Source organism: Mytilus californianus, unplaced genomic scaffold (genome assembly GCF_021869535.1).
Source record: "Mytilus californianus isolate M0D057914Y unplaced genomic scaffold, xbMytCali1.0.p SCAF_10, whole genome shotgun sequence".
In the NCBI taxonomy this organism is placed as follows: Eukaryota; Metazoa; Mollusca; class Bivalvia; order Mytilida; family Mytilidae; genus Mytilus; species Mytilus californianus.
This window is the reverse complement of record NW_026262582.1, coordinates 1,268,501-1,281,700: the sequence shown is the minus strand read 5'-3', so window position 1 is coordinate 1,281,700 and position 13,200 is coordinate 1,268,501.

The window sequence follows — 13,200 nt, the reverse complement described above, 5'->3', positions numbered from 1 at the left end:
TAAAAAAAAAAAAAAAAACAAGTACAAAAGAACGGCACTAACATGAATAATGGTTATGAAACACAAATAAAAAATTAGACAGGTTTCGTTTAGATATTCTATTTAATTATATAACAGAAAAAAGTAAAATCACAAAAATACTGAACTCCGAGGAAAATTCAAAACGGAAAGTCCCTAATCAAATGGCATAATCAAATGATAAAACACATCAAACGAATGGACAACAACTGTCATATTCCTGACTTGGTACAGGCATTTTCAAATGTAGAAAATGGTGGATTGAACCTGGTTTTATAGCGCTAATCCTCTCACTTGTATGACAGTCGCATCCAATTTCATTATATTTACAACGATGCGTGAACAAAACAGACATAATAGGTAACATTGTCAAAATATGGGTACAGCAGTCATCACTGTGTCACAATCTCAAAACAAACAAACTTTTAACAAAGAAGCACAGAAAGCATCTATCAAATATAACAACCACATTCATTGCTTACTTATATACTTCAACAGAGGATGTGTTGTGTAGTTCAATGTGACAGCAACTCAATGACAGCAAAAACCTAAATACATATAGACGGTAAACCTGCTATCACATAGTGTACCTGTCCCAAATTCAGGGGCCTGTAAATCAGTGCTTGTCTTTGGGTGCTGTCAATCATATTTGTTATTTTTATTTATTGTTATTATGTGTAAATCATACCGTTGTTCTTTTCGTTTTAGTTGTTTAACGTTTCGTCATGTTAGAGCCTTTAAAAGCTTACTATACGGTATGGCATAGGCGTATTGTCAAACATAAACACTAGACGTATTTATACCTTTCGTACGCTTCTGAATGGTTTTAAATACTGACAAAAAGACGATTGTGATGCACACAAAAACAATACATATAAAACAAATCGGATTTGAAAAAGGTGGTTTTTCTTTGCTATGGACTGGTAGAACGTGGAATCTTACCTTTCAAAATATTTGTCAATGTCCAATGAACATTATTGTTCTAAATGAATTTCATTAGAATGTGGTGTTTGCATTAAGATATGGCAGACAATTGCACGAGGCATACGTTTTTTTTTCAAATTGTGTCAATATATGTGTGCTGGGATGTTTATGATAAGGGGGCTCGATAGTCCCGATAAAGTTACAAATGAATTAATAACTTTCTTTATTTCAAAACAAGCTTAATTATTAGCAAGGAATAATCTAATAACTTTTAGCTTTTGTTTATATGTTAAAGTACAGTAGTGTGTATGTTTCCGTTATACGAGTGAAGTCCGGACATAACTTATACTTTTGATACGTATTAGAAGTATTGACATTGTTTTAGTAGTGTGTATGTTTCCGTTATACTAGTAAAGTCCGGACATAACTTATACTTTAGATTCGTATTAGAAGTATTGACATTGTTTTAGTAGTGTGTATGTTTCCGTTATACTAGTGAAGTCCCGACATAACTTATACTTTAGATACGTGTTTGAAGTATTGACATTGTTTTAGAGCATTCATAATGATGATTTGCTTTTCAATTGAAAAGACCGCCTCGGTGGTCTCTTGGTAGCGTGCTCGCCTTAAGTGCAGAAGGAAGCTGGTTCAAACCTGGCCGAGTCAAACCACAGACTTGACAATTGGTATGTGCTTCTTCTCCGCTAAGCATGCGGCATTAAGAATTAAGAGCAACAACTGGTCGACTAGGAGTCCGAATAATGTGTCCGTGTAGGGTGGCATATCTTTCTGGATACTTTGCCTTATGAACTAATACGTTATAAATCCGGCTGAGCTTGCCAATGAAGTGATATATAGCAGGGTGTATATTTATATCATATTATCATGTTCACGTCGGTAATATGCCATGGCTGTTAAACAGCGATTCGTCTATCACTCAATTAAAATATAAAATATAAGAAGATATGGTATGATTGCCAATAAGCCAACTCTCCACAAGAGACCAAATGAGACAGAAATTTACAACTATAAGTCATCGTACGGCCTTCTACAATGAGTAAAACCAATACCGCATTGTCAGTAATAAAAGGCCCCGAAATGACAAATATAAAACAATTAGTATTTTTGCAAAAGGGGAATAATACAATTTAAGTTTGTTCCATCGCCCTTTGCAAATTAATCAGATCTTTACGTTAAGTGTACATAAGTATATATAACGGAACTATGAACAGCTGTCCTACAAAAGGAGGGAAGTTTTGTTTAATGATATTAAGGTTTAATCCACAATTTTCGTCAGAAGATGCCTGTACAGGAATATAACAGTTGTTTCCATTCGTTGCGTTGATTGATAGAGTCGAGCGTTGGATTTTGTCTAATGGACTTCCTCCTTTTTTTTTAATTTACCTTGGAGTTCACTTTCTGTTTTCAATTTACCTTAGGGTTCAATATTTTTTAATACGTTTAAACAAAATGTATTTGTAGTTAAAAGAACATAATTGCATCCAGGTTTATATAAATACATTAACAATAAAATAATAATGCGTCCGATACACAAGACAAACAATATAATACAAAATCTATCTACACAAACCCCATCAAAATCAGGAGGTGACCTCAGGTGCCCTGAATGGTAAGTAGATCCTGCTCAGGACGTGCACCCCGTCGTGTTGCTCATGGTAAACACAAATTAAGTCTTAAGTCTCATTTGGTGAAGTCACATTCGACATATTCACTCTCGTGGCATATACCAAAAATTCTACAACAACACGAACCCAACCTATACCTAGGGTAAACGCGGGTGCTCCGGATAGGTAAGCCGTTACTAATGTAACAGTGAGAATATTGCGGCTGTTCATTGCAAGAACAACTCTGGTTCGTGAAATATCTGAAATAAATTATTTAAAGATTAATTAGAAGAATTATGAGCTCTTCGTTTATTATGATTGCTTCGGACACCGTTAATACACATGTTGTACCTGTACCACATAATGTATGTGGTTTTCTTAATTGTCTTTGTTTACAAAGGGTTCTGGAGTTGCATGATATCTGGACCATAATGTATTTTTTTTTTTATTTTATTTTCTTTGTATGCGGAGGCTTCTGTCCAATATTTTTAGTAAATTCCTGTTATTTTCAATGTTTTCATTAACAGCGCTTTGGATTGAATTGAAAACATGACCACCGGGACTCGCTATCATGAGACAAAAGAGTTAGATGGTTAATGAAAGCTGTACGCTAATGGGTCTCCCTATCACGAGACTACATAAGCAGATGGTTGAGGAAAGGTGTACGCTACCTGGACTCACTATCACAAGATTACATAATCAGATGGTTGAGGAAAGGTGTACGCTACCGGGACTCACTAACATGAGATTACAGGGTCGAGCGTTTGAGGAAATATGTACAATGATAAATAAAACGTATATCCTTGTAAACATTTAAAATTGTCACAGTACCAATATCCTTCGAATTTTAACAATGCCTTGAATTATTTCATATTAATCAAATTGAAAACTTGGCTGACATATACAGTGATATAAGTAAAGCAACCATGTAAGGGTATTTAGAACCAGGTGTCAATATGTCAAGCACTACACAAACATACAGACAATCACGGTAAGGATAAGGATGTATGTTAGACAACTTGGTGGAAAAGGATAATATAGCTTGTAACATATTTGGACGACGTCATCTTGGTCTCTGAAGGAAAGAGGAGAAAAACAATGTTCTTTGTGTTGCATTTCCTAAAAGTTACAAATAAAAATAACAGTTATCTTTCTTTGATTATGATGTCTTCTATATTTCAAATAGTTGCATGACTTGGCAGGTGGCTTTAAATATTTTTCGAAATACTGAGAATTTTCTACCCCAGGAATATATTGCTTGAGCTAGATTTGGCAACACCTTTCGGAATTTTGGGTCATCAATGCTTTCTACCTTCAAACGAACTTTTTCCGTTTTAACTTTGTTGATTCGAGCGTCAATGATGGGTCTTTTGAAGACGAAATGCGCGTCTTGCGTACAAAATGTAAATGAAGGTACCTATGTGAGTTTATTCATAATTTTATATAAATTATAGCCGTGTGTTTTAAAAAGATGTCAACGTAAAGTGTGTGTTGGTATGATCAGAGCAAATCAAGTGGTTTAACGATGTTTTCAGAAAATCGATAATTTTGTTTTTTATTTTATTTTAAACGGGGATGTTTATTATATATTTTCTCATATGTTCCATTTCATCCCAGTCGATTTCTGTTGCAGAACTACATATAGATATGTTGTTTTACTCAATCAGAAGGGGTGATTACGATATTTATTACGATAATGTAACGTTGCAAGTCAAACATATACTGCAAATATCTGTAATACTCTGCAAAACATTTCATTATAATCACGAAGCATTTCATTTAAACTCCTTTTTTTCTTAACTATATGTGTGTGTTCAAATATATGCCCAAGTGCATGCAAATTCCCTTTTATATTTGGTAAAGAGTTGATGTTGTTCTAGATGTTAACCTTTTTTTCTGTTCTTGTCATACTGAGACTTCCCAATTCTATAATCGGAAACAACAACATGCAACTTTAAAACACATTATTTATTAATTTATAAAACATCTTCGTATCACAACTCACACGTGACACTACCACCGACTAGTTTACTGGCGTAAACTTATATTTGTAATTGCAGTTGCGCACTCTGAGGTGAACGCTATTATATATACAAATTATACGATGTATGGTTTCAAATTTCCTGAACATTTTACACAGCAAAATGGAAGTCTCACTTTAGCAAGAGTTTAAATGAAACAGTAGGTCACACACAATTAAACTGAAGTCCCACTTAAGCACGGGTTTAACTGCAGCAGTGAGTCCCACCCCACCAATTAGAAGTCCCACTTAAGCAAGGGTTTAATTGCAGCAGTGAGTCCCACGCCGTCAAATAAAAGTCCCACTTAAACAAGGGTTTAACTGCAGCAGTGAGTCCCACGCCGTCAAATAGAAGTCCAACTTAAGCAAGGGTTAAACTGCAGCAGTGAGTCCCACGCCACTAAATAAAAGTCCCACTTAAGCAAGGGTTTAACTGCAGCAGTGAGTCCCACGCCGTCAAACAGAAGTCCCAAGTAAGCAAGGGTTAAACTGCAGCAGTGAGTCCCACGCCACCAAATAGAAGTCCCACTTAAGCAAGGGTTAAACTGCAGCAGTGAGTTCCACGCCACCAAATAGAAGTCCCACTTAAGCAAGGGTTAAACTGCAGCAGTGAGTCCCACGCCACCAAATAAAAGTCCCACTTAATCAAAGGTTTAACTGCAGCAGTGAGTCCCATGCCGTCAAATAGAAGTCCCACTTAAGCAAGGGTTAAACTGCAGCAGTGAGTCCCACGCCGTCAAATAGAAGTCCCACTTAAGCAAGGGTTAAACTGCAGCAGTGAGTCCCACGCCACCAAATAAAAGTCCCACTTAAGCAATAGTTTAACTACAGCAGTGAGTCCCACGTCACCAAATAAAAGTCCCACTTAAGCAATGGTTTAACTGCAGCAGTGAGTCCCACGCCGCCAAATAGCAGTCCCACTTAAGCAAGGGTTAAACTGCAGCAGTGAGTCCCAAGTCACCAAATAAAAGTCCCACTTAAGCAATGGTTTAACTGCAGCAGTGAGTCCCACGCCGCCAAATAGCAGTCCCACTTAAGCAAGGGTTAAACTGCAGCAGTGAGTCCCACGTCACCAAATAAAAGTCCCACTTAAGCAATGGTTTAACTGCAGCAGTGAGTCCCACGCCGCCAAATAGAAGTCCCACTTAAGCAAGGGTTAAACTACAGTAGTGCGTCCCACGCAACCAAATAAAAGTCCCACTTAAGCAAGGGTTTAATTGCAGCAGTGAGTCCCACGCCACCAAATAAAAGTCCCACTTAAGCAAGGGTTTAACTACAGCAGTGTTTCAAATACCGCCAATATGGTCAGATTAAGATTTAAGAATAAAGAATAATTGGCAAAAATAAGAACAAAGTAAAATGGGCAAACTTCAAATACTTCGTTCTTTTATTTTCGTACCGCACATGGTCATGCTTTTCTCAGACTGATGATAACGTCTTTACACTTTGTTCGAAGGATGTGTATTGATTGATATTTTTAAAAATAAGAAGATGTGGTATGATTGCCAATGAGACAACTATCCACAAGAGACAAAATAACACAGAAGTTAACAACTATAGGTCACCGTACGGCCTTCAACAAAGATCAAAACTCATACCGCATAGTCAGCTATAAAACGCCCCGAAATGACAAATGTAAAACAATTCAAACGAGAAAACTGAGGGCATGATTTTTATACAAAATAATGAACGGAAAACAAATTTGATATCAGCAACAAACGACAACCACTAAATTACAGGCTCCTGACTAGGGACAGGCACATACAGAATGTGGCGGGATTAAACTAGTTTGAAGGCGCAAACCCTTCCACTTACCTGGAACAGGTTTGTATACAAGAACATGATTTAATTGTTAGTTGTAATTGGCTTTGAACTTGCTTTCAGTAACTGCGAGTACTCTTAGATTTGTAATTTATGTCTTTTGTCTTTGTGATAACTGTCTTTTGTGCTTCATGTAAATCTACTATAAGTCAAGCTATTTCCGAATTATGTTTACAGTGTGTGCTTATTTTGTGCTGTTACAGCAAACTTGCAGGGTTGGAGAAGATTTGAGCACTCACAGACATTTTAACCCCACGGCATTATTGATGTAACTGTCCCAAGTCAGGAGCCTATAGTTTAGTGGTTGTTGTTTAACCCGACGGCATTATTGATGTGACTGTCCCAAGTCAGGAGTCTATAGTTTAATGATTGTTGATTAACCCGATGGCATTATTGATGTGACTGTCCCAAGTCAGGAGCCTATAGTTTAGTGGTTGTTGATTAACCCGACGGCATTATTGATGTGACTGTCCCAAGTCAGGAGCCTATAGTTTAGTGATTGTTGATTAACCCGATGGCATTATAGATGTGACTGTCCCAAGTCAGGAGCCTATAGTTAAGTGGTTGTTGATTAACCCCACGGAATTATTGATGTGACAGTCACAAGCCAGGAGCCTATAGTTTAGTGGTTGTTGATTAACCCCACGGCATTATTGGTGTGGCTGTCCAAAGTCAGGAGCCTATAGTTTAGTGGTTATTGATTAACACGACGGCATTATTGATGTGACTGTCCCACGTCAGAAGCTTATATTTTAGTGGTTGTTGATTAACCCGACGGCATTATTGATGCAGCTGTCCCAAGTCAGGAGCCTATAGTTTAGTGGTTGATGATTAACCCGACGGCATTATTGATGTGAATGTTCCAAGTCAGGAGCCTATAGTTAATTGGTTGTTAATTAACCCCACGGCATTATTGATGTGACTGTCTCACGTCAGGAGCCTATAGTTTAGTGGTTGTTGTTTAACCCCACGGCATTATTGATGTGACTGTCCCAAGTCAGGAGCCTATAGTTTAGTGGTTGTTGATTAACCCGACGGCATTATTGATGTGACTGTCCCAAGCCAGAAGCCTATAGTTTAGTGGTTGTTGATTAACCCCACGGCATTATTGATGTGACTGTCCCACGTCAGGAGCCTATAGTTTAGTGGTTGTTGATTAACCCCACGGCATTATTGATGTGACTGTCCCACGTCAGGAGCCTATAGTTTAGTGGTTGTTGATTAAGCCGACGGCATTACTGATGTGACTGTCCCAAGTCAGGAGCCTATAGTTTAGTGGTTGTTGATTAACCCCACGGCATTATTGATGTGACTGTCCCAAGTTAGGAGCCTATAGTTTAGTGGTTAATTAACCCGACGGCGTTATTGATGTGACTGTCCCAAGCCAGGAGCCTATAGTTTAGTGGTTGTTGATTAACCCCACGGCATTATTGGTGTGACTGTCCAAAGTCAGGAGCCTTTAGTTTAGTGGTTGTTGATTAACCCCACGGCATTATTGATGTGACTGTCCCAAGCCAGGAGCCTATAGTTTACTGGTTGTTGATTAACCCGACGGCATTATTGATGTGAATGTTCCACGTCAGGAGCCTATAGTTAATTGGTTGTTAATTAACCCCACGGCATTATTGATGTGACTTTCTCACGTCAGCAGCCTGTAGTTTAGTGGTTGCTGTTTAACCCGACGGCATTATTGATGTGACTGTCCCAAGTCAGGAACCTATAGTTTAGTGGTTGTTGATAAACCCGACGGCATTTTTGATGTGACTGTCCCAATTCAGGAGCCTATAGTTTAGTGCTTGTCGATTAACCCGACGACCTTCTTGATGTGACTGTACCAAGTCAGGAGCCTATAGTTTAGTGGTTGTTGATTAACCCCACGGCATTATTGATGTGACTGTCCCAAGTCAGGAGCCTATAGTTTAGTGGTTGTTGATTAACCCCACGGCATTATTGATGTGACTGTCCCAAGTTAGGAGCCTATAGTTTAGAGGTTAATTAAGCCGACGGCGTTATTGATGTTACTGTCCCAAGCCAGGAGCCTATAATTTAGTGGTTGTTGATTAACCCCACGGCATTATTGTTGTGACTGTCCCAAGTCAGAAGCCTTTAGTTTAGTGGTTGTTGATTAACTCCACGGCATTATTGATGTGACTGTCCCAAGCCAGAAGCCTATAGTTTAGTGGTTGCTGATTAACCCCACGGCATTATTGATGTGACTGTCTCACGTCAGGAGCCTATAGTTTAGTGGTTGTTGTTTAACCCCACGGCATTATTGATGTGACTGTCCAAAGTCAGGAGCCTATAGTTTAGTGGTTGTTGATTAACCCGACGGCATTATTGATGTGACTGTCCCAAGCCAGAAGACTATAGTTTAGTGGTTGTTGATTAACCCCACGGCATTATTGATGTGACTGTCCCATGTCAGGAGCCTATAGATTAGTGGTTTTTGATTAACCCCACGGCATTATTGATGTGACTGTCCCACGTCAGGAGCCTATAGTTTAGTGGTTGTTGATTAACCCGACGGCATTACTGATGTGACTGTCCCAAGTCAGGAGCCTATAGTTTAGTGGTTGTTGATTAACCCCACGGCATTATTGATGTGACTGTCCCAAGTTAGGAGCCTATAGTTTAGTGGTTAATTAACCCGACGGCGTTATTGATGTGACTGTCCTAAGCCAGGAGCCTATAGTTTAGTGGTTGTTGATTAACCCCACGGCATTATTGGTGTGACTGTCAAAAGTCAGGAGCCTTTAGTTTAGTGGTTGTTGATTAACCCCACGGCATTATTGATGTGACTGTCCCAAGCCAGGAGCCTATAGTTTACTGGTTGTTGATTAACCCGACGGCATTATTGATGTGAATGTTCCACGTCAGGAGCCTATAGTTAATTGGTTGTTAATTAACCCCACGGCATTATTGATGTGACTTTCTCACGTCAGGAGCCTGTAGTTTAGTGGTTGTTGTTTAACCCGACGGCATTATTGATGTGACTGTCCCAAGTCAGGAACCTATAGTTTAGTGGTTGTTGATAAACCCGACGGCATTATTGATGTGACTGTCCCTATTCAGGAGCCTATAGTTTAGTGCTTGTTGATTAACCCGACGACCTTCTTGATGTGACTGTACCAAGTCAGGAGCCTATAGTTTAGTGGTTGTTGATTAACCCCACGGCATTATTGATGTGACTGTCCCAAGTCAGGAGCCTATAGTTTAGTGGTTAATTAAGCCGACGGCGTTATTGATGTGACTGTCCCAAGCCAGGAGCCTATAATTTAGTGGTTGTTGATTAACCCAACGGCATTATTGGTGTGACTGTCCCAAGTCAGAAGCCTTTAGTTTAGTGGTTGTTGATTAACCCAACGGCATTATTGATGTGACTGTCCCAAGCCAGAAGCCTATAGTTTAGTGGTTGCTGATTAACCCCATGGCGTTATTGATGTGACTGTCCCAAGTCTGGAGCCTATAGTTTAGTGGTTGTTGATTAACCCCACGGCATTATTGATGTGACTGTCACAAGCCAGGAGCCTATAGTTTAGTGGTTGTTGATTAACCCCACGGCATTATTGGTGTGGCTGTCCAAAGTCAGAAGCCTATAGTTTAGTGGTTGTTGATTAACACGACGGCATTATTGATGTGACTGTCCCACGTCAGGAGCCTATAGTTTAGTGGTTGTTGATTAACCCGACGGCATTATTGATGTGGCTGTCCCAAGTCAGGAGCCTATTGTTTAGTGGTTGTTGATTAACCCGACGGCATTATTGATGTGAATGTTCCACGTCAGGAGCCTATAGTTAATTGGTTGTTAGTTAACCCCACGGCATTATTGATGTGACTGTCTCACGTCAGAAGCCTTTAGTTTAGTGGTTGTTGATTAACCCCACGGCATTATTGATGTGACTGTCCCAAGCCAGAAGCCTATAGTTTAGTGGTTGCTGATTAACCCCATGGCGTTATTGATGTGACTGTCCCAAGTCTGGAGCCTATAGTTTAGTGGTTGTTGATTAACCCCACGGCATTATTGATGTGACTGTCACAAGCCAGGAGCCTATAGTTTAGTGGTTGTTGATTAACCCCACGGCATTATTGGTGTGGCTGTCCAAAGTCAGAAGCCTATAGTTTAGTGGTTGTTGAGTAACACGACGGCATTATTGATGTGACTGTCCCACGTCAGGAGCCTATAGTTTAGTGGTTGTTGATTAACCCGACGGCATTATTGATGTGGCTCTCCCAAGTCAGGAGCCTATTGTTTAGTGGTTGTTGATTAACCCGACGGCATTATTGATGTGAATGTTCCACGTCAGGAGCCTATAGTTAATTGGTTGTTAGTTAACCCCACGGCATTATTGATGTGACTGTCTCACGTCAGGAGCCTATAGTTTAGTGGTTGTTGTTTAACCCGACGACATTATTGGTGTGACTGTCCCAAGTCAGGAGCCTATAGTTTAGTGGTTGTTGATTAACCCCACGGCATTATTGATGTGACTGTCACAAGCCAGGAGCCTATAGTTTAGTGGTTGTTGATTAACCCCACGGCATTATTGGTGTGGCTGTCCAAAGTCAGAAGCCTATAGTTTAGTGGTTGTTGATTAACACGACGGCATTATTGATGTGACTGTCCCACGTCAGGAGCCTATAGTTTAGTGGTTGTTGATTAACCCGACGGCATTATTGATGTGGCTGTCCCAAGTCAGGAGCCTATTGTTTAGTGGTTGTTGATTAACCCGACGGCATTATTGATGTGAATGTTCCACGTCAGGAGCCTATAGTTAATTGGTTGTTAGTTAACCCCACGGCATTATTGATGTGACTGTCTCACGTCAGAAGCCTTTAGTTTAGTGGTTGTTGATTAACCCCACGGCATTATTGATGTGACTGTCCCAAGCCAGAAGCCTATAGTTTAGTGGTTGCTGATTAACCCCATGGCGTTATTGATGTGACTGTCCCAAGTCTGGAGCCTATAGTTTAGTGGTTGTTGATTAACCCCACGGCATTATTGATGTGACTGTCACAAGCCAGGAGCCTATAGTTTAGTGGTTGTTGATTAACCCCACGGCATTATTGGTGTGGCTGTCCAAAGTCAGAAGCCTATAGTTTAGTGGTTGTTGAGTAACACGACGGCATTATTGATGTGACTGTCCCACGTCAGGAGCCTATAGTTTAGTGGTTGTTGATTAACCCGACGGCATTATTGATGTGGCTCTCCCAAGTCAGGAGCCTATTGTTTAGTGGTTGTTGATTAACCCGACGGCATTATTGATGTGAATGTTCCACGTCAGGAGCCTATAGTTAATTGGTTGTTAGTTAACCCCACGGCATTATTGATGTGACTGTCTCACGTCAGGAGCCTATAGTTTAGTGGTTGTTGTTTAACCCGACGACATTATTGGTGTGACTGTCCCAAGTCAGGAGCCTATAGTTTAGTGGTTGTTGATTAACCCGACGGCATTATTGATGTGAATGTTCCACGTCAGGAGCCTATAGTTAATTGGTTGTTAGTTAACCCCACGGCATTATTGATGTGACTGTCTCACGTCAGAAGCCTTTAGTTTAGTGGTTGTTGATTAACCCCACGGCATTATTGATGTGACTGTCCCAAGCCAGAAGCCTATAGTTTAGTGGTTGCTGATTAACCCCATGGCGTTATTGATGTGACTGTCCCAAGTCTGGAGCCTATAGTTTAGTGGTTGTTGATTAACCCCACGGCATTATTGATGTGACTGTCACAAGCCAGGAGCCTATAGTTTAGTGGTTGTTGATTAACCCCACGGCATTATTGGTGTGGCTGTCCAAAGTCAGAAGCCTATAGTTTAGTGGTTGTTGATTAACACGACGGCATTATTGATGTGACTGTCCCACGTCAGGAGCCTATAGTTTAGTGGTTGTTGATTAACCAGACGGCATTATTGATGTGGCTGTCCCAAGTCAGGAGCCTATTGTTTAGTGGTTGTTGATTAACCCGACGGCATTATTGATGTGAATGTTCCACGTCAGGAGCCTATAGTTAATTGGTTGTTAGTTAACCCCACGGCATTATTGATGTGACTGTCTCACGTCAGGAGCCTATAGTTTAGTGGTTGTTGTTTAACCCCACGGCATTATTGATGTGACTGTCCCAAGCCAGAAGACTATAGTTTAGTGGTTGTTGATTAACCCCACGGCATTATTGATGTGACTGTCCCACGTCAGGAGCCTATAGTTTAGTGGTTGTTGATTAACCCGACGGCATTACTGATGTGACTGTCCCAAGTCAGGAGCCTATAGTTTAGTGGTTGTTGATTAACCCCACGGCATTATTGATGTGACTGTCCCAAGTTAGGAGCCTATAGTTTAGTGGTTAATTAACCCGACGGCGTTATTGATGTGACTGTCCTAAGCCAGGAGCCTATAGTTTAGTGGTTGTTGATTAACCCCACGGCATTATTGGTGTGACTGTCAAAAGTCAGGAGCCTTTAGTTTAGTGGTTGTTGATTAACCCCACGGCATTATTGATGTGACTGTCCCAAGCCAGGAGCCTATAGTTTACTGGTTGTTGATTAACCCGACGGCATTATTGATGTGAATGTTCCACGTCAGGAGCCTATAGTTAATTGGTTGTTAATTAACCCCACGGCATTATTGATGTGACTTTCTCACGTCAGGAGCCTGTAGTTTAGTGGTTGTTGTTTAACCCGACGGCATTATTGATGTGACTGTCCCAAGTCAGGAACCTATAGTTTAGTGGTTGTTGATAAACCCGACGGCATTATTGATGTGACTGTCCCAATTCAGGAGCCTATAGTTTAGTGCTTG